This window comes from Saccopteryx leptura, chromosome 3 (assembly GCF_036850995.1).
Source record: "Saccopteryx leptura isolate mSacLep1 chromosome 3, mSacLep1_pri_phased_curated, whole genome shotgun sequence".
NCBI lineage: Eukaryota > Metazoa > Chordata > Mammalia > Chiroptera > Emballonuridae > Saccopteryx > Saccopteryx leptura.
Genome location: NC_089505.1, coordinates 104,364,447 through 104,382,972, shown reverse-complemented (window position 1 = coordinate 104,382,972; position 18,526 = coordinate 104,364,447). Strand labels below are relative to the sequence as shown.

Here is an 18,526-nt window from a genome sequence, read left to right as displayed (position 1 = left end):
TCCACATCTAGAAAAATGCAGCTGTTTCTTTCTGGAATTATTTATATCACATTTGAGAAAAATGCCCCCAAACAAAACATACTTTTAAAAGTTACAGTATTCATTGCCTGACCAGGCGGTGGCACAGGGAATAGAGCGTCAGACTGGTATGCGGAAGATCCAGGTTCGAGACCCCGAGGTCGCCAGCTTGAGCACGAGCTCATCTGGTTTGAACAAAGCTCACCAGCTTGGACCCAAGGTCACTGGCTAGAGCAAGGGGTTACTCGGTCTGCTGAAGGCCCACGGTCATGGCACATATGAGAAAGCAATCAATGAACAACTAAGGTGTTGCAATGCGCAACTAATGATTGATGCTTCTCATCTCTCTGTTCCTGTCTGTCTGTCCCTGTCTATCCCTCACTCTGACTCTCTCTCTGCCTCTAAAAAAATTAAATTAAATTAAAATTAAAAAAAGAGTTTTTTTTAAAGTTACAGTATTCAATTGACTAAAATTATGTTAAACACAGACCTAATTAAATTCCACTGATTGGATTTAAAAAAAAAGTTACAATATTCAGCCTGAATGTTGGTGGTACAGTGGATAAAGCATCAACTTGGAATGCTGAGGTTGCTAGTTCAAAACCCCAGGTTTGCAGGGTCAAGGCACATCTGAGAAGCAGCTACTGAGTTGATGCTTCCCACTCCTCCTCCTTCTCTAAAAATCAATAAACAAAAATCTCTCTCTCTCTCTTTCTTTTTTTTTTTTTACAGAGACAGAGTCAGAGAGAGGGATATAGATAGGGACAGACAGACAGGAATGGAGAGAGATGAGAAGCATCAATCATCAGTTTTTCATTGTGGCACTTTTAATTGTTCACTGATTGCTTTCTCATATGTGCCTTGATAGGGGGAGGGGGGCTACAGCAGTCCAAGTAACCCCTCGCTTAAGCCAGCGACCTTGGGTCCAAGCTGGTGAGCGTTTTGCTCAAACCAGATGAGCCTGCGCTCAAGCTGGCAACCTCGGGGTCTCGAACCTGGGTCCTCTGCATCCCAGTCTGAAGCTCTATCCACTGTGCCACCACCTGGTCAGGCTCGATAAACAAAATCTTTTTTTTATTTTTTAGTTTTTATTTTTTTTATGGAGACAGAGAGAGTGTCAGAGTGAGAGATAGACAGGGACAGACAGACAGGAATGGAGAGATGAGAAGCATCAATCATTAGTTTTTCGTTGCACATTGCGACACCTTAGTTGTTCACTGATTGCTTTCTCATATGTGCCTTGACCATGGGCCTTCAGCAGACCAGGTAACCCCTTGCTTGAGCCAGCGACCTTGGGTCCAAGCTGGTGAATTTTTGCTCAAACCAGATGATCTCACGCTCAAGCTGGCGACCTCGGGGTCTCCAACCTGGGTCTTCCGCATCCCAGTCCGAAGCTCTATACACTGCGCCACCGCCTGGTCAGGCGATAAACAAAATCTTAAAAAAAAACCTACAGTGTTCAGTGATACATCAAATCTTCTTTAAAAACCAAATTTGGTGCCCTGGCCGGTTGGCTCAGTGGTAGAGCATTGGCCCAGTGTGTGGAAGTCCCAGATTTAATTCTTGGTCAAGGCATACAGGAGAAGCAACCATCTGCTTCTCCACTCTTTCTCCTTCTCCCTCTCTTCTTCTTAAGCCATGGCTCAATGGTTCGAGCAAGTTGGCCCCGGGCACTGAGAATGGCTCCATGGCCTCGCCTCAAGCACTAAAATAGCTCAGTTGCAGAGCAATGGAGCAGCGGCCCCAGATGGGCAGAGCATTGCCCTGGTAGGAGGCTTGCTGGGTGGATCCTGGTCAGGGTGCACACGGAAGTCTGTCTCTCTGCCTCCCTGCCTCTCACTTACTAAAAAAAAAAAAAAAAAAGTTTGGGGCACTGGCCAGGTAGCCCCATACACCGATGTTGTGGGTTTGAACCCTGGTCAAGGCACATACACAAGAATCAACCAGTAAAAGCATAAGTAAGTGGAACAAATTGGTTTCTTTTTTTTCTCTCTCTCCTCCCTGCCTTTCTCTCTAAAAATCAATAAATAAAATTATTTTTTAAAAAAACCAGGCAGTGGCGCAGTGGATAAAGCATCGGATTGGGACATGGAGGACCCAGGTTCAAAATCCCGAGGTTGCCAGCTTGAGCGTGGTCTCATCTGGTTTGAGCAAGGCTCACCAGCTTGAGCCCAAGGTCGCTGGCTTAAGCAAGGGGTCACTCACTCTGCTGTAGCCCCCTGGTCAAGGCATATATGAGAAAGCAATCAATGAACTAAAGTGCTACAACAAAGAATTGATGCTTCTCACCTCTCTTCCTTTCTGTCTGTCTGTCCTTATCTGTCTCTCTCTGTCACTCTGTCTCTGTCACACAAAAAAACCCCAAAGAGACACACACAAAAAAACAAATTTGGCAGTAAATATTAACTGAGAATACTATTTATAAAATCTCTAAATAGAATTCTATCCCCAAACTAAAAATGTAAAGGAACAAAAGTCATATTTGTTACCAATGTGACCTTTTTTGTTGTTGTATTTTTCTGAAGTGAGAAGCAGGGAGGCAGAGAGACAGACTCCCGCATGCGCCTGACTGGGATCCACCCGGCATGCCCACTAGGGGTGATGCTCTGCCCATCTGGGCCGTTGCTCCGTTGCAACCGGAGCCATTCTAGCACCTGAGGTGGAGGCCACAGAGCCATCCTCAGCACCCGGGCCAACTTTGCTCCCATGGAGCCTTGACTGAGGGAGGGGGAGAGAGAGAGAGAGAGAGAGGAAGGAGAAGGAGAGGAGTGGAGAAGCAGATGGACACTTCTCCTGTGTGTCCTGGCTGGCAATCAAACCCAGGACTTAAACACTCTGGGCCGACGCTCTACTGCTGAGCCAACCAGCCAGGGCCCTATCAATTTGACCTTTTAAAATAGTTATGTGATTAAAATACATGAATAGATAAAATGGAATGATTACAGGGAAATCACTGAATACAAATGTCTAATCAACATGAAAATATGTTCGATCTAATTATTAATAAGAGAAATTCCAATATAAAATGAGTTATTTTAGATTTTTCTGCTTATCAGTATCACTAAAAGTATGAAGATTTTTTTTTAAGTATGTGGGGAGAGTAGGGGGAATAAGAGATGCTGATCACTGACCAGGCAGTGGCGCAGTGGATAGAGCATCAAACTGGGATGCAGAAGAGATGTTGATGAATAAATTCTGGAGATTTGATGTACAGCATGGCGACTACAGTTATTATTAATTTCTTCTTTTCCAAGTAAGAGGTAAGGAGCTAGAGAAACAGACTCTTGCATGCACCCCGACCAGTAAATACCCAGCAACCCCAGTCTAGGGCTGATGCTCTGCCCATCTGGGGCCCATGGTGACAACTGACCTATTTTTAGCACCTGAGGCTGGTGTGCTCCCATGAGCTATCCTCAGTGCCTGGGGCCGAGGCTCCAACCAATAGAGCCACTGGCTGCAGGAGGGAAAGAGAGAAAAGGGGGAGAGAGAGAGAGAGAAAAGAGGAAGAGAGAGAAGAAAGGGGGAGAGAGAGGGGTGGAGAACCAGATGGTCACTTCTCCTGTGTGCCTTGACGGAGGAATTGAACCTGAGACATCGACACACTGGGCCGACACTCTATCACTGAGCCACCAGCCAGGGCCAGCATATTTCAAGTATGCAATATATTATTATTAACTGTAGCCCTGACTGGGGATCAGGCCAGCCACCCTGGACTGAACTGGCAACCTAGGGTTCCAGCCAGTTGGGGTTCTAGCCGGCAACCTCAAGATCAAGCTGGCAACCCCAGAGATCTAACTGGACACTTCAGTGCTCTAGCACAACACTATCCTCTGAGCCATTGGCCAGGGCTGGGGGGCATTCTGGCAATACCAATTAAATGCAAAATGTTTGAACCTTTGACCCAACAATTCCAATTCTAACTACAGAAAAACTATTCTACTCACAAAGATATTGTGGCAGCACTATTTATACTGGCAAAAATTGGAGACACACTTGAATGTCTGTCAACAGCAAAATGGTTAAAGTACGCAACCTTTATATTATACATAGCATATTACATAGACATTAAATAAAGCATAAAAGAGCCCTGGCCTGGTAACTCGGTTAAAGCGTCATCCCTATATGCCAAGATTCTGGGTTCAATGCTGGGTCAGAGCATATACAAGAAACAACCAATGGGCCCTGGCCGGTTGGCTCAGCGGTAGAGCGTCGGCCTGGCATGCGGGGGACCTGGGTTGGATTCCCGGCCAGGGCACATAGGAGAAGCACCCATTTGCTTCTCAACCGCCTCCCCCCTCCTTCCTCTCTGTCTCTCTTTTCCCCTCCTGCAGCCAAGGCTCCATTGGAGCAAAGATGGCCCGGGCGCTGGGGATGGCTCCTTGGCCTCTGCCCCAGGCGCTAGAGTGGCTCTGGTCATGGCAGAGCGACGCCCCGGAAGGGCAGAGCATCGCTCCCTGGTGGGCAGAGCGTCGCCCCTGGTGGGTGTGCCAGGTAGATCCCGGTCGGGTGCATGCGGGAGTCTGTCTGACTGTCTCTCCCCGTTTCCAGCTTCAGAAAAATACAAAAAACAAAAAAACAAAAACAAAAAAAACAACAACCACCAATGAATGCAGAAATAAGTGGAACAACAAATCAATGTTTCTTCCCTCTCTCTCTTTTCCTCTCTTCCATCAATTTTTAAAATCCTCTTAAAAAATACAAGATATCTACTATGTTCCAACATAAAAGAATATATTCAACATATTGTTGAATAAAAACAGAAACAAATTGTGCCTGACTAGGCAGTGGCACAGTGGATAGAGCAATAATAATGTGGGACACTGAGGACCCAGGTTCAAAACCCCGAGGTTGCAGGCTTGAGCAAGGGCTCATCCAGCTTGAGCGCGGGGTCGCCAGCTGAGCGCGGGATCATGGACATGCTCCCATGGTTGCTGGCCTGAAGCCCAAGGATGCTGGAAATACATTTCTTTTAAAATATTAAAATCCATTACTAGCAAGGTTGGCTGTAAATAAACAAGTACTATAATCTGTTAGCAGCAATGAAAATTAGAGTATTACTGTTGACAATTTGGCAATACCGATAAATATATAAATGTTCATACCTACTAATCCAGTTATTGCATATTAAAAGAAAAACATTACATGTACATAGAACTGTTTATAGCATTACTTATAATAACTATTTAACATTTGTAATGGTTAAATAAATTAAAACCAACAACATTAGGAATCTTTAAACTCACTTTATTTTCATATACAGGTAGTTTAATAGGGAGAATAGAGAAGTAAATAACACAGGGAAAAATGTCCTGCAGAAATATGAACAAAGTGCTTTGGGATCACTCAAGGTAAGGATGAATCATTAATCATTTCTACCAATTTGTGACACTGTTGTCAACCAAAGTGCAAAGAAGGGAGTTAGGCAGCTGGGCAGGGAAAATCAAGTACACTGGTTACCAACTAGATGGCATGTGCAGAGTCAAGGCAAGCCCAGGGAGTCCTCTGTAAGAGACTAAATGAGTTCTATCAGAATTAGCCATCCATAGAGGAAACATACCAGGCAATGCATTGTTCTTTCCAACAATCATTAAATTGTTATCTACCCTTAAATAAAAGAGTCAAATTCCATCTAAAAAATAGTCCATGAAATTTGGCTAACAAGTGCACATTTGAGAGAATAAATATAGAGAATCTTTAACAATGGAGTTTTTTTTAAGTCACAGATTTGACTCAAGATTAGATTCTATTTTAAATATATACTTGAAAAAACACCCAGCAACATCATATACTACAAATAAATTTCTAAATTCAGTGCCCTGACGGTTCACACCTGAGAGATTTTCCTTACCACTCAGTACTCTAGAATCAAAGGATGCACTTCAAACAAGTGTTCTCTCCCGCCGTCCCTAGTGCGGCACTGGTTACGGTACTAGATCCCTTTTCCTTTGCCAGAGATAACTTTTCTCATACTTATTAAACACTAAACAGTTCATAAAGACCTCTTACATCCATTACCCTACCTGACAGCTCTGAAGAAATTGTTACTATCCCTATTTTATAAATGAGGAAACTAAAGTTTAAAGATTTTAGTTGGTATTCACAGCCGTGAAATGTGATAAAGCTGGAACTAGAACCTTGGTCTTCAGACTCCAAATGTAGTAAGTGCATTTTGTTGAGTAAATATGTCAGAAAAACAGCTGGTGTGCTTTCTTTTGTCTGAATTTTTATAAGTTTATTTGAGCCAAACTGATGACATGCTGGGAAGCAAGATCTCAATGGCTTCAAAAACACAGTACTTTAGCCTGACCAGGTGATGGTGCAGTGGATAGAGCAACAGACTGGGATGTGGAGGACCCAGGTTCGAGACCCCGAGGTCGCCAGCTTGAGAGCGGGCTCATCTGGTTTGAGCAAAGCTCACCAGCTTGAGCCCAAAGTTGCTGCCTCGAGCAAGGGGTCACTTGGTCTGATGTAGCCCCCTGGTCAAGGCACATAGGAGAAAGCAATCAATGGACAACTAAGGAACCACAATGAAGAATTGATGTTTCTCATCTCTCTCCCTTCCTGTCTGTTTGTCCCTATCTGTCCCTCTCTCTGACTCTGTCTCTGCCACAAAAAAAGGTACTTTAAACATACTGAAGAAGTCAAACTGAAAATTGAGCTTGAATCTGAAAGCTGTATAGTTTCAATCACCTCTTCCCTAAAATATCAAATAGCCACTAAACACACTTCCTCTCCTAAAACCCCTTGGGGATTTACCTTGGTGGAGAAAATAGAAAATGCTGCAGGATACTGTGAGCCAGAAGCCAGTGTTTTACCCGGTGGCTTCCTATCTTTGTGAGACTTGCCTACTGCTGGCTCAGTGCCAGAAAAGTTGTGTGGGCATCTTCATGCCCATTTCTGACAATGGGCAACTTCTGCTTTGGCTTCAAGGAAAAGCTGATACTGTGGCTGCAGTCTCTGCCCACTTTGCTGATCATCCACACACTGTCATGCCCCAGAGGAAAAGCAAAGAGCTCAGCATGGTGATCCCCCAGGCTCCATGAGTGTTCCCAAGAGTGCACTGGTGCAGAGATGGGTGCAAGGCAACTTTTGTGAAAAGTCCGTGCCAACTATAGAAGATACCTACCTACCACCAAGTGCTGGGCAGCAATTGCTGCATGGGCATGCTGCATATTACCAACACGGCTGGTGGTCACTTGGCTTGCAGCACCTTGCCATTGCCAGGGGCCACACCTTCATCCTGGTCTGCTAGGTCACGAAGAAGCAAACCCTGGAGGAGCTGAAGCCCTTCCATGAGCTGAGTCAGCGAGATCAGAGATAGAAACCTGCATAAGTGCCCGATAGTGCCGGTGGGCAACAAATGCGATGACAGCCACTACTGGGATCTGACAGAGAGGAATGGCACTGTCTACATGTTGGAGCAAAACTGCGCCTTCATGAAGACCTCTGCCAGGACAGAGGTCAATGGGCAAGAGCTGTTTCATATGCTGCTGAACCATGAGAAGAAGCCTACAACCTACATCCAGCCTACCCAGAGGAAATTCCAGGTGCCCAAGAATGGGAGAAGCTGCTGGCCAAGTACATTGTATTAGTCCTGGATCTTAGGAACTCAACCTCCTTCTTCAACAGCGTGTAGAGATCATGGACCAATGCCAGTGTAATAAGTCACCTGTGCATGACTGACTTGTGCTGTGGTCTGTGTTCTAACAGCTAGATGTCAATAAATGTCCCTTTTAAGTGAATAATTTTTCTTTTCCCCAGGCAGGAGAACTCAAATTGTTACACTGACACTGGAAGAAGAGAAAAATGAGAGTAAGTCTTGACAGACTTCAGAGATTAATGTTTAAAAAAGAGAATAAAACAGCAAAGTGAATGAAAGATATTACCACCCTTCTTGTAACCCTAGTATCATGTACTATTCTTAAACATTTCATGTTCTGTAAAATCAGACCTTTCCATTGTATACTTAATTGTTAAGAACTGTGTTTGTGCAACAAAAGTTTTGCTAGATGACTGTGAGAGAGATATACTAAGCAAGAAAAAATGAATATTCTATAGCTGAGCATTGAGGGTAGGGGCAGAGAAAATTATTTCTATGTTAAAGATGAGAAAAATAAAGTTCAAAGAGGTTACTCCTCCAAGTTGCAGAGTAAATAAAATAGAATTTTATTTAGTACAGTACTTAAGTATCTGACTCTTCTGTCTTTCCACCTACCCCTAACCAGTCCATAAGCCCCAAAAGGGAAAAGATTTCCTTTGTTTTCCCTGCTTTATCCTTAGGGTTGGTCTACAATAGTACTTAGAACACAATAGGCTTTCACTAAATATTTGTTGACTGACTAAATGAATTGCTTTGGAAATAAGGAAGACCTACAGCAAAAAAAAAAAAAAACCAAACAAAAAAACCACAAGACAAAATGACCCATTCCATTATGGTAGCATAGTAAGAGATTTAAAACAGGCTTTTACTAGTTAGAAAGGCTAGACTAATTGTACTGACTCCATTCCATTGGCATGTTATGCATTTTACCTAAAAAGAATTTAAGTAAGGGAGGTGAAGTAAGTTTCTATTTCTGATGTCACATTCATGGCATGTTCTGACATAAATCCAAGACTTAAAGAGAAGATTTAAAACCGATTAAAAGGGTTTTTTTTGTTTTGCTTTTTTTTTTAAAGTTTTTATAAAAAGTAAAAAGTAAAGAAAACATTATCTTGGTTCTTGACTCTTTGTCTAGAAAAGTTTCTGAATTTCAGGTCTTTCTTCAATGTTAGTTCCAGGAGCCAAAACTACTGTATATATAATATAGTATTTCTTTTTAAGCAAAAGGTTAGTCAAAATCTGTTCATAATAATTAGTCAAAACATCAGCCAAGGAAACGACCACCCTCTGCACCCTTAGGATCCATAAAATTGCCCTTCTGTCTAGGTACAAGATAATCACAGCATACCATAAGATAAGGTAATGGCACCAATGTTCACTTTTACCTATGGTTCAATGTGGTCTTGTTTATGATTCTAGAAACTCCAGTTCCTTCTAAATCAGTTTGCTTTGACTGGAAAGTATTTTCATTATTTTCTCCAACACTTAAATTTCAGTAAATCAAAAAGTGTTGGTGGTGGTACAACGTGTTACTGCACTAGGGGCGAGATAATGGAAAGAATACTGGACTTGCCTAACCAGGTGGTGACGCAATGGATAGAGCGTCAGACTAGGATGCAGAGGACCAAGGTTCGAGGTCTCAAGGTCGCCAGCTTGAGCGCGAGCTCATCTGGTTTGAGCAAAGCTCACCAGCTTGGACCCAAGGTCACTGGCTTGAGCAAGGGGTCACTCGGTCTGCTGAAGGCCCATGGTCAAGGCAATCAATGAGAAAGCAATCAATGAACAACTAAAGTGCCACAACAAAAAACTGATGATTGATGCTTCTCATCTCTCTCAGTTCCTGTCTGTCTGTTCCTATCTGTCCCTCTCTCTGACTCTCTCTCTCTGTCTCTGTAAAAATAATAATAATAATAATAATAATAATAATAATACTGGACTTGTATGGTTTACTCTACTATTTCCTTTCTAGGTGATCTGTAACCTTGGGCAAGTCACAGATCATTTAGAGGCTGTAAACTTAACATTGTCAGCCACAAAATGAGAGAACAACCACCTCACAGAATTGTAGTGAAAATTACATGTTTATGAGCTGTTTTCAAAAAATAATGTCATGCTTGAAGAAACAAATAAGAGCCAGTCATTAGCAACTGCTATTCCTCAGATTATTTCTAAAACTCCTAGAACAACTCTATGGATACTTCTCTAAATCATAGCCGGGAAACACAAACAATCCCCATTCACTGCCAGATTAAAAACTGAAGAACACTGCATTAAAGACCTGCATCCCTATACAATTTTACTAACACAATCTGGTATTCTTAGAGTAAATCACTTCCATTATGAGATACGGAAGTAATAAAATACAAAGGGCTTTGTTTGCTTACATGGCTAGGATGGGAATTTAACCTATACAACTCCAATAACCTTCCCTGATTCGTGTAAAGGAGTCCTTGCTGTCCTCATTTCAGAGACTTGAAGTGCTAAATCTATTTTTTTTAAGGAGTATCTGCAATGGCGTTATAAAGCGTTATTTTAAGCTAAATATATGGCAGTTCAGTCTTCCAACAGGACATACATAAAGTTACCACTATCTAACAAAGTTTGATCAAATCCACAAAATTCACGGATTGCTGTAGAATCTACTTACTACCTCTCCTCCCGCAGACTGGTTTCATTCCTATTACTTGGTGAAATAATCCTTTCTTTTGCTTTCTAGAAGCCACTAGTTTCTATTGTCTCTATAAAGCAGACCGTTCTATTAAATAGACGTTTTCTTTCGACTTTTTAAGCAGAAGAAATAATAAAGGATTAGAGCGAGAAATTGAGAAATTGGGTGAAGAACTGTAGCCTTTCTCTGCGTGGGATGAATGAAAAGGCTGCTCGCCGCAATAAATCCCTTTCTCTCCTCCGAGATTCGAGAGGTGTACTACCATCGAACCCATCCGCATTGTTTCTTCGGTTCCTCGGTCACAGCTGCGCCCCGAACAGACATCGCAGCCAATTCTATCCCTTCCCACTTTTCCCTGGGAGTGGGACTCACTTCTTTTCCAAAGTCCATTCCCACACCGAAAATACCCTTACGATTCGAGCCTTGAAGCTGCCCGGGGCTGATGTTTAAGAGACAATAACCTCGAGGTTTTCAACAAAAACTCCGTCTGCCTCAGCCTGGCTCCGAAGCTTCCTCTCTGCCCAGCCTGGATGCCCAGGTCTGAAGCCGGGCAGTTTTGAAAAATGGACTTTGACCCGATCTGGTTACCGTAACCGGATCCCCCAGGGACAGGTCCCCGGCAGGGACCGACCCCGGGGCTCTCCCAAGGAGGCAACTCCAAGCACAGGCACAAAGGGGTGCAAAGCAGCCCAGACAAAAGAGCCGCGCCAAGTCGACTGGAGCGGAGAGGCAGAGCCCGCGCGGGGCGAGCTGCAGGAGAAGCCAGCGCGGGACCGTTGTGGGAGGGCAGAGGAGGAGGCGGTGGCCCGGGCCCGCCCCGTCTGCCGCCGAACGCGACCGCGGCCCGAGCCATTCCCTCCCCCTGATTGCGACCCCCTGGCTGAATCAAGAATGCGGTCCCAGCCTAAAAGGTGGATGCAGCCCGAATCCGGGCACTTCCCGCTCACTTTCCTTGGTCGCCGGACTCACCTGGGTCGCCGCCGCCGCCGCCTCCTCAGCCTCCACAATAGTTTCCCCCGGAAATCCTACTTGGCCCGCCAGCCACCAACGGCAGCCAGAGTCTTCGGCCCCCAGGAGGGGGGAAAGAGGGAGCAGGCCGGACAGTGAGGGGGTAGGAAGTGTCACCGCGGGGGCTCACGGAACTTGTAGTCTCCAGCCGGGGCCAGCAGTGTCCAGGCCGGACAAAATGGCGGAAATCTCTCCCCGTTTGCTTCTCCGGGCTATCGTCGCGCATGGCCTCTCTGGGCATGCGCCGCCTGCTGGAGCCCCGAGTGGAAAAGATTTTAGTCTCCATTCCTGGTACTGAGGAGACAAAGGTGTTTGGATTTGGAAGGACAAAGTTCAGTATATTTCCAGTCAGTACCTCAGGTGGAAGCTGCTGTTAGTGTGCTGTTTTAGAAAACTGAGCCGCTAAATTTCAAGTATAATCTCCCCCAAAGAAAAAAAAACTACTGAAGGCCAATTTGAAGTGCAAAAAATGTAGAAGCAAATTCCCTCAATTTTATGCATAAGGAAGAAACTCCTGAATCATTCCTGATACCTCCTTCAGCCCATTGAATCAATTATCCTACATCCCAAATACCTCAGTTCCTTCCCGTTTTCTCAGCTACCTTTAGGATTCCACCAACATCACTCCAAGTCGAATTCGTTTCATGCCTTCAGGAGAAAGCAAGGCAGGGAAATCTCTGTGATTGAATTAGGGTTAGTTAGCAAGATTATGTGCTCTCTTGAGGGTGGTTATGCTTTGCAGGGGTCTTTAAAAAAAGAGGCATTTCAAAGGGGTATTAACCTAGATGCACAAAAATAATGGACAGGGCTTGGTTAAGGCAAAGATAACCTTTTACTAGGGAACTGAGGACTGATACTTGACTACTCTTCAGGACCTGCCCAGTTAGGAATTTATGATCAGATCACCCTGAGATGTGACCCTCAGATTTATTCCAGAGTCCTTTTTCATCCACATGGATGTATTCAGTTTGTGAAAATTCACCAGTTGGGATATGTATATTTTTCTGTACTTAAACTATACTTTTCTGCATGTATATTATACTCCCAATATATTTTTTTTTTTTTACAGAGTCAGAGAGAGGGATAGATAGGGACAGATAGGAACGGAGAGAGATGAGAAGCATCAATCATCAGTTTTTTGTTGCGACACCTTAGTTGTTCATTGATTGCTTTCTCATATGTGCCTTGACATTGGGCCTTCAGCAGACCGAGTAACCCCTTGCTTGAGCCAGTGACCTTGGGTCCAAGCTGGTGAGTTTTGCTCAAACCAGATGACCCCGCGCTCAAGCTGGCAACCTCGGGGTCTCGAACCTGGGTCCTCCGCATCCCAGTCCAAAGCTCTATCCACTGCGCCACCGCCTGGTCAGGCCTCCCAATATAATTTTTTATTTTAAAAAATGTCTTATTGATTTTTAGAGAGAAAGGGGCGGACACATTCGTTTGTTGTTTCACTTATTTATGCATTTATTGGTTGTTTCTTGTATGTGCCCTGAGCAGGGACTGAACCCACAACCTATGTGTATTGAGACTATGCTTTAACAACTGAATTTATCTGGCCAGAGATCTCCAAATTAATTTTTTAAATGGAAAGTGGCCTAGGTCAGGCCTCTCTTGTCTTCTGGGAGACCAATTAACAGTAACGACTATTTCTAACCTTTATCATTTCTGGATTGGAGCTTAGAGGCACTACTGGAGCATAATGTTAAGAGCAGAGGCTTTTCGAACTGGGTTGCAGAAGGACCCAGGTTCGAGACCCCCGAGGTCGCCAGCTTGAGCGCGGGCTCATCTGGCTTGAGCAAAAAGTCCGCCAGCTTGGACCCAAGGTCGCTGGCTCGAGCAAGGGGTTACTCAGTCTGCGGAAGGCCCGTGGTCAAGGCACATATGAGAAAGCAATCAATGAACAACTAAGGTGTCGCAACAAAAAACTGATGATTGATGCTTCTCATCTCTCTCTGTTCCTGTCTGTCTGTCCCTATTTATCCCCCTCTCTGACTCTCCCTGTCTCTGTAAAAAAAAAAAAAAAAAAAAAAAAAGCAGAGGCTTTGGCAGCAGAAACCTGTTCTGCCACTTCCTATCTGTGTGCCCTTGGCCAAGTTATTTAAACTCATTAAGATTCAGTTTCCTCTTTGTACAATAGCAAACATAATAGTTCCTAATATGTTGGTTGGTGTGAGAATTAAAGTAACACACATAAGGTGCCCAACACTATACCTGATACATGTTAAATACTCAATCAACAATAACTATTATGGTGGGTAATACTAGTTTTCATCTTTATATATATATTTTTCAATAATGAACATGGGCCCTGCCGGTTGGCTCACGGTAGAGCGTCGGCCTGGCGTGCAGGAGTCCCAGGTTCGATTCCCGGACAGGGCACACAGGAGAAGCGCCCATCTGCTTCTCTGCCCCTCCCCCTCTCCTTCCTCTCTGTCTCTCTCTCTTCCCCTCCCGCAGCAGCCGAGGCTCCATTGGAGCAAAGATGGCCCAGGCTCTGGGGATGGCTCTGTGGCCTCTGCCTCAGGCGCTGGAATGGCTCTGGATGCAACAGAGCGACGCCCCAGAGGGGCAGAACATCGCCCCCTGGTGGGCATGCCGGGTGGATCCCGGTCGGGCGCATGCAGGAGTCTGTCTGACTGCCTCCCTGTTTCCAGCTTCGGAAAAATGAAAAAAAATAAATAAATAAAATAATGAACATGGACACAGGCTGCAGGAATTAAGGTGTTCACTGCAGCAATGTTTGAAATTACAAAATAATAATAATAGAGACAATCTAAACATTCATCTACTAAAGAATGGGCAAATCTACTGTGATATAGTCATAATATAAACCAAATAAACCAAAACTACAGATAACAGCATGAATAAAACAAAATGTTGAGAAAAGCTGGTTATATACAGCTTGACACCATGTATATAAAAATTTAAAATATGACAAATGTAGTAATATAAGGTTATAGTAATTAAATATATAGAAATATAAAAATATGGAAAATATATAAAAGTAATTAAAATGATATTAAAAATAATTATTAAAATTAAATAAAGTTATGCCATTTGGATAGGAATTAATATAGTGGCTTTGCGCCATAACTCTGTATTGTGATAAACAGACTCTGACTTACAAGCACTACCCAGTTAGTATGTGTATGAAGTTATACATAGATAAGAAGTGGCTTGGTGTTATTTACATTAATGTTGTAAATTAATGTAAATAAGAACATTTTTTTTTATTTTTTATTATTCATTTTAGAGAGGAGAGGGAGAGACAGAGGGAGAGAGAGAGAGGAGAGACAGAGAGAGAGAAGGGGGGAGGAGCTGGAAGCATCAACTCCCATATGTGCCTTGACGAGGCAAGCCCAGGGTTTCGAACCGGCGACCTCAGCATTTCCAGGTCGACGCTTTATCCACTGCGCCACCACAGGTCAGGCAAATAAGAACATCTTAAAAAGTGGTTAGATGGCCTGACCAGGCGGTGGTGCAGTGGATGGAGCATCGGACTGGGATGTGGCGAACCCAGGTTGGAGACCCCGAGGTCGCCAGTTTGAGCGCAGGCTCATCTGGTTTGAGCAAAAAGCTCATCAGCTTGGAGCTGTACCCAGACACGCCAAAAGGATTTGTGAATTTGTGAGTAATAAATTGCCTGTCTGATTGCAACTAATTTGTGTGTTGGTAGTGTCTTTCCTCCAGAGCTACTTAACAGTAGCATCCTCATAGCTGCCTCAAGAATAGTCTCAAAGAGGCTGCCAGAGCTGCTGATAAGCAGGAGTGTCCCACTGCACAGGGAAGTCGAATCAGGGATGCCTGATCGACAACAAACAACACTATAACCTACTTAAGGATTCATACATACATACATAGTTTTAAAAATCATGTGGAAATAAAACCGTCACAAGCAATTACTTCTAAGGAGAGAAGAAAAGCGGTTGGTGAAAGGAGGAATACATTGGGGCTTCAAACATATCTCTGAGCCAGACCAGGATGGCGCAGTGGATAGAGAGTCAGACTGGGATGCGGAGGTCACCAGCTTAAGCACGGGCTCACGAGCTTGAGCATGGGATCTTAGACATGACCCCATAGTCGCTGCCTTGAGCTCAAAGGTCACTGGCTTGAAGCCCAAGGTCACTGGCTTGAGCAAGGGGTTACTGGCTTGAGCAAGGGGTCACTGGCTCGGCTGTAGCCCCGGTCAAGGAACACATGAGAAAGCAATCAGCCTGACCAGGTGGTGGCGCAGTGGATAGAGTGTCGGACTGGGACACGGAGGACCCAGGTTTGAGACCCCGAGGTCGCCAGCTTGAGTGTGGGCTCATCGGGTTTGAGCAAAAAGCTCACCAGCTTGGACCCAAGGTCACTGGCTCAAGCAAGGGGTCACTCGGTCTGCTGTAGCCCCCCCCCCCCAGTCAAGGTACATATGAGAAATCAATCAATGAGCAACTAAGGAACTGCAATGAAGAATTGATGTTTCTCATTTCTCTCCCTTCCTGTCTGTCTGTCCCTCTCTCTGACTCTATCTCTGCCACAAACCACCCCCCAAAAACCCAAATAGAAATAAAAAAGAAAAAAAAAGCCCTGGCCAGTTGGCTCAGTGGTAGAGCATCAGCCTGGCGTGCGGAAGTCCCAGGTTCGATTCCAGGCCAGGGCACACAGGAGAAGCACCCATCTGCTTCTCCACCCCTCCCCCTCTCCTTCCTCTCTGTCTCTCTCTTCCCCTCCCGCAGCCGAGGCTCCATTGGAGCAAGGATGGCCCCGGGCGCTGGGGATGGCCCTGTGGCCTCTACCTCAGGCGCTGGAACGGCTTTGGTCACAACAGAACGACGCCCCAAATGGGCAGAACATCACCCCCTGGTGGGCGTGCCGGGTGGATCCCGGTCGGGCGCATGCGGGAGTCTGTCTGACTGCCTCCCTGTTTCCAGCTTCAGAAAAATACAAAAAAAACAAAACAAAAAGGAAAACAACTAAGGTGCCACAACAAAGAATTGATGCTTCTCATCTCCCTTCCTGTCTGTCTGTCCTTCTCTCTGTCTCTGTCAAAAGAAAAAAACAAACACATATCTCTGATATTTTACTTCTTGAAAAAATTGTTTGAAAAATAAGGCAAAATGCCAACTTGAAATCAATGGTTATCACAGTGGTAGTGGTCATCAGGGGTAGTGGGAATGTTGGGTTTTTGTTTTTTAAACAGATTTTATTTACATACAGTAAATTTCATTATTTTATTTTATTTTATTTTTTCTGAAGTTGGAAACTGGGAGGCAGTCAGACAGACTACCGCATGCGCCCGACCGGGATCCACCCGGCATGCCCACTGGGGGCGATGCTCTGCCCATCTGGGGTGTTGCTCTGTTGCAACCAGAGCCATTTTAGCGCCTGAGGTAGAGGCCACAGGGCCATCCTCAGCGCCCGGGCCAACTTTGCTCCAATGGAGCCTTGGCTGCAGGAGGGGAAGAGAGAGACAGAGAGGAAGGACAGGGGGAGGGGTGGAGAAGCAGATGGGTGCTTCTCCTGTGTGCTCTGGCTGGGAATCAAACCCGGGACTCCTGCAAGCCAGGCTGACGCTCTACCACTGAGCCAACTGGCCAGGGCCAGTAAATTGCATTTTTTGGTGTTTAGTTCTATGAATTAAATGCAGGCACTTGGGTAACTAACACCATAATAATCTAAATTACTCATTACCTCCAAAATATTCCCTCATGCTATCTTTCATAATCAACCTCTCCCCCCAACCATGGCATCTGCTGATCTGTTTTCTGTATTGTAGTTTGGGTTTTTTTTCCCCAGAAAGTCATACAAATGGAATAAAAAAAAGTATGTAGAGTTTTAGTCTGACTACTTTCACTTAGTAATGCATGTGAAATCATCCATGTTGTTGCACGTATCAGTAGGTTGTTCCTTCTTAGTATTCCATTGTATAAATGTATCATTGTATGTTTATTCACTAGTTTATACCATTGAAATTGTTTATAGTTTTTTCAACTATGAATGGAATTAGCATAAACATTTGTGCACAGTTTTTTGTATAAACATAACTTTTATTTTAGGTAAATCCTGAGAAGTAGGATTGTTGAGTTGCATGGTAAGTGTACATGTAACTTTATTTTTATTTTTTTCCTTTATTACTATTTTTTTTTTACAGAGACAGAGAGAGAGAGTCAGAGAGAGGGATAGACAGGGACAGACAGACAGGAATGGAGAGAGATGAAAAGCATCATTCACCAGCCTTTCGTTGCATGCTGCGACACCTTAGTTGTTCATTGACTGCTTTCTCATATGTGCCTTGACCGCTGGCCTTCAGCAGACCGAGTAACCCCTTGCTGGAGCCAGCGACCTTGGGTCCAAGCTGGTGAGCTTTTTGCTCAAGTCAGATGAGCCTGCGCTCAAGCTGGCAACCTCGGGGTCTCGAACCTGGGTCCTTCCGCATCCCAGTCCAATGCTCCATCCACTGTGCCACCGCCTGGTCAGGCTGTAACTTTATTTTTAAAAACTCAAACTCTTTTTCAAAATAGCTACACAATTTGGAATTTTCACCAGCAAGAATAAAAGCTCTAGTTGCTCTGTAATGTTTATCAGTATTTGATATTGTTGTATTCATTTTTTTGTGTGACAGAGACAGAGAAACAGAGAGAGGGACAGATGGGGCAGACAGACACGAAGGGAGAGAGATGAGAAGTATCAATTCTTTGTTGTGGCTTCTTAATTGTTCATTGATTGCTTTCTCAACTGTACCTTGACCTGGAGGCTACAGCATAGTGAATGGCCCCTTGCTCAAGCCAGTGACTGTGGGTTTCAAGCCAGCAACTTTTGGGTTCAAGGCAGCAACCATGGGGTCATGTCTATGATCCCACACTCAAGCCAGTGACCCCGTGCTCAAGCTGGTGAGCCCGTGCTCAAAGCAGATGAGCCTGAACTCAAGCTGGTGACCTCAGGATTTCAAACCTGGGACCTCTGCGTCCCAGTCTGAAGTTCTATCCACTGAGCCACCGCCTGGTGAAGCTTGTCATATTATTTTTTAATTATTGTTTTTAGCTACTCCAATATGTATGTAGTGGTATATCGATAATTGATATTTCCCTAACAACTAATGATATTCAGCCTCTTTTCATATGCTGATTTGTCATCTTCTTTAGTGAAGTATCTGTATTAGTTATGCCGTTCTTTTTAGTTTTTTAAAATTTTTTGACAGAGACAGAGTCAGAGAGAGGGGAAGATAGGGACAGACAGAAAGGGAGAGAGAT

The 18,526-nt window shown here is 44.4% G+C and overlaps 1 protein-coding gene, 1 long non-coding RNA gene and 1 pseudogene across 5 annotated transcripts in view; 1 reads left to right on the top strand and 2 right to left on the bottom strand.

Annotated features, from left to right (window-relative positions):
* Nucleotides 1–11,465, bottom strand: part of PHACTR4 (phosphatase and actin regulator 4) — a 105,207-nt gene extending 93,742 nt beyond the window's left edge. For 2 of the 4 annotated variants that reach the window (XM_066375605.1, XM_066375606.1), the window contains exon 1: nt 11,256–11,465. The gene's annotated coding sequence lies outside the window, so the exon portion shown is untranslated. The remainder of the gene's footprint in view (nt 1–11,255) is intronic. The other 2 variants (XM_066375604.1, XM_066375607.1) reach the window with 2 other exon arrangements.
* The window catches only part of LOC136399856 (uncharacterized), a 194,104-nt gene that overhangs the window by 109,762 nt on the left and 65,816 nt on the right, over nt 1–18,526 (bottom strand). The window lies entirely within an intron of this gene.
* LOC136397230 (GTP-binding protein Di-Ras3-like) lies at nt 6,922–7,654 on the top strand (annotated as a pseudogene).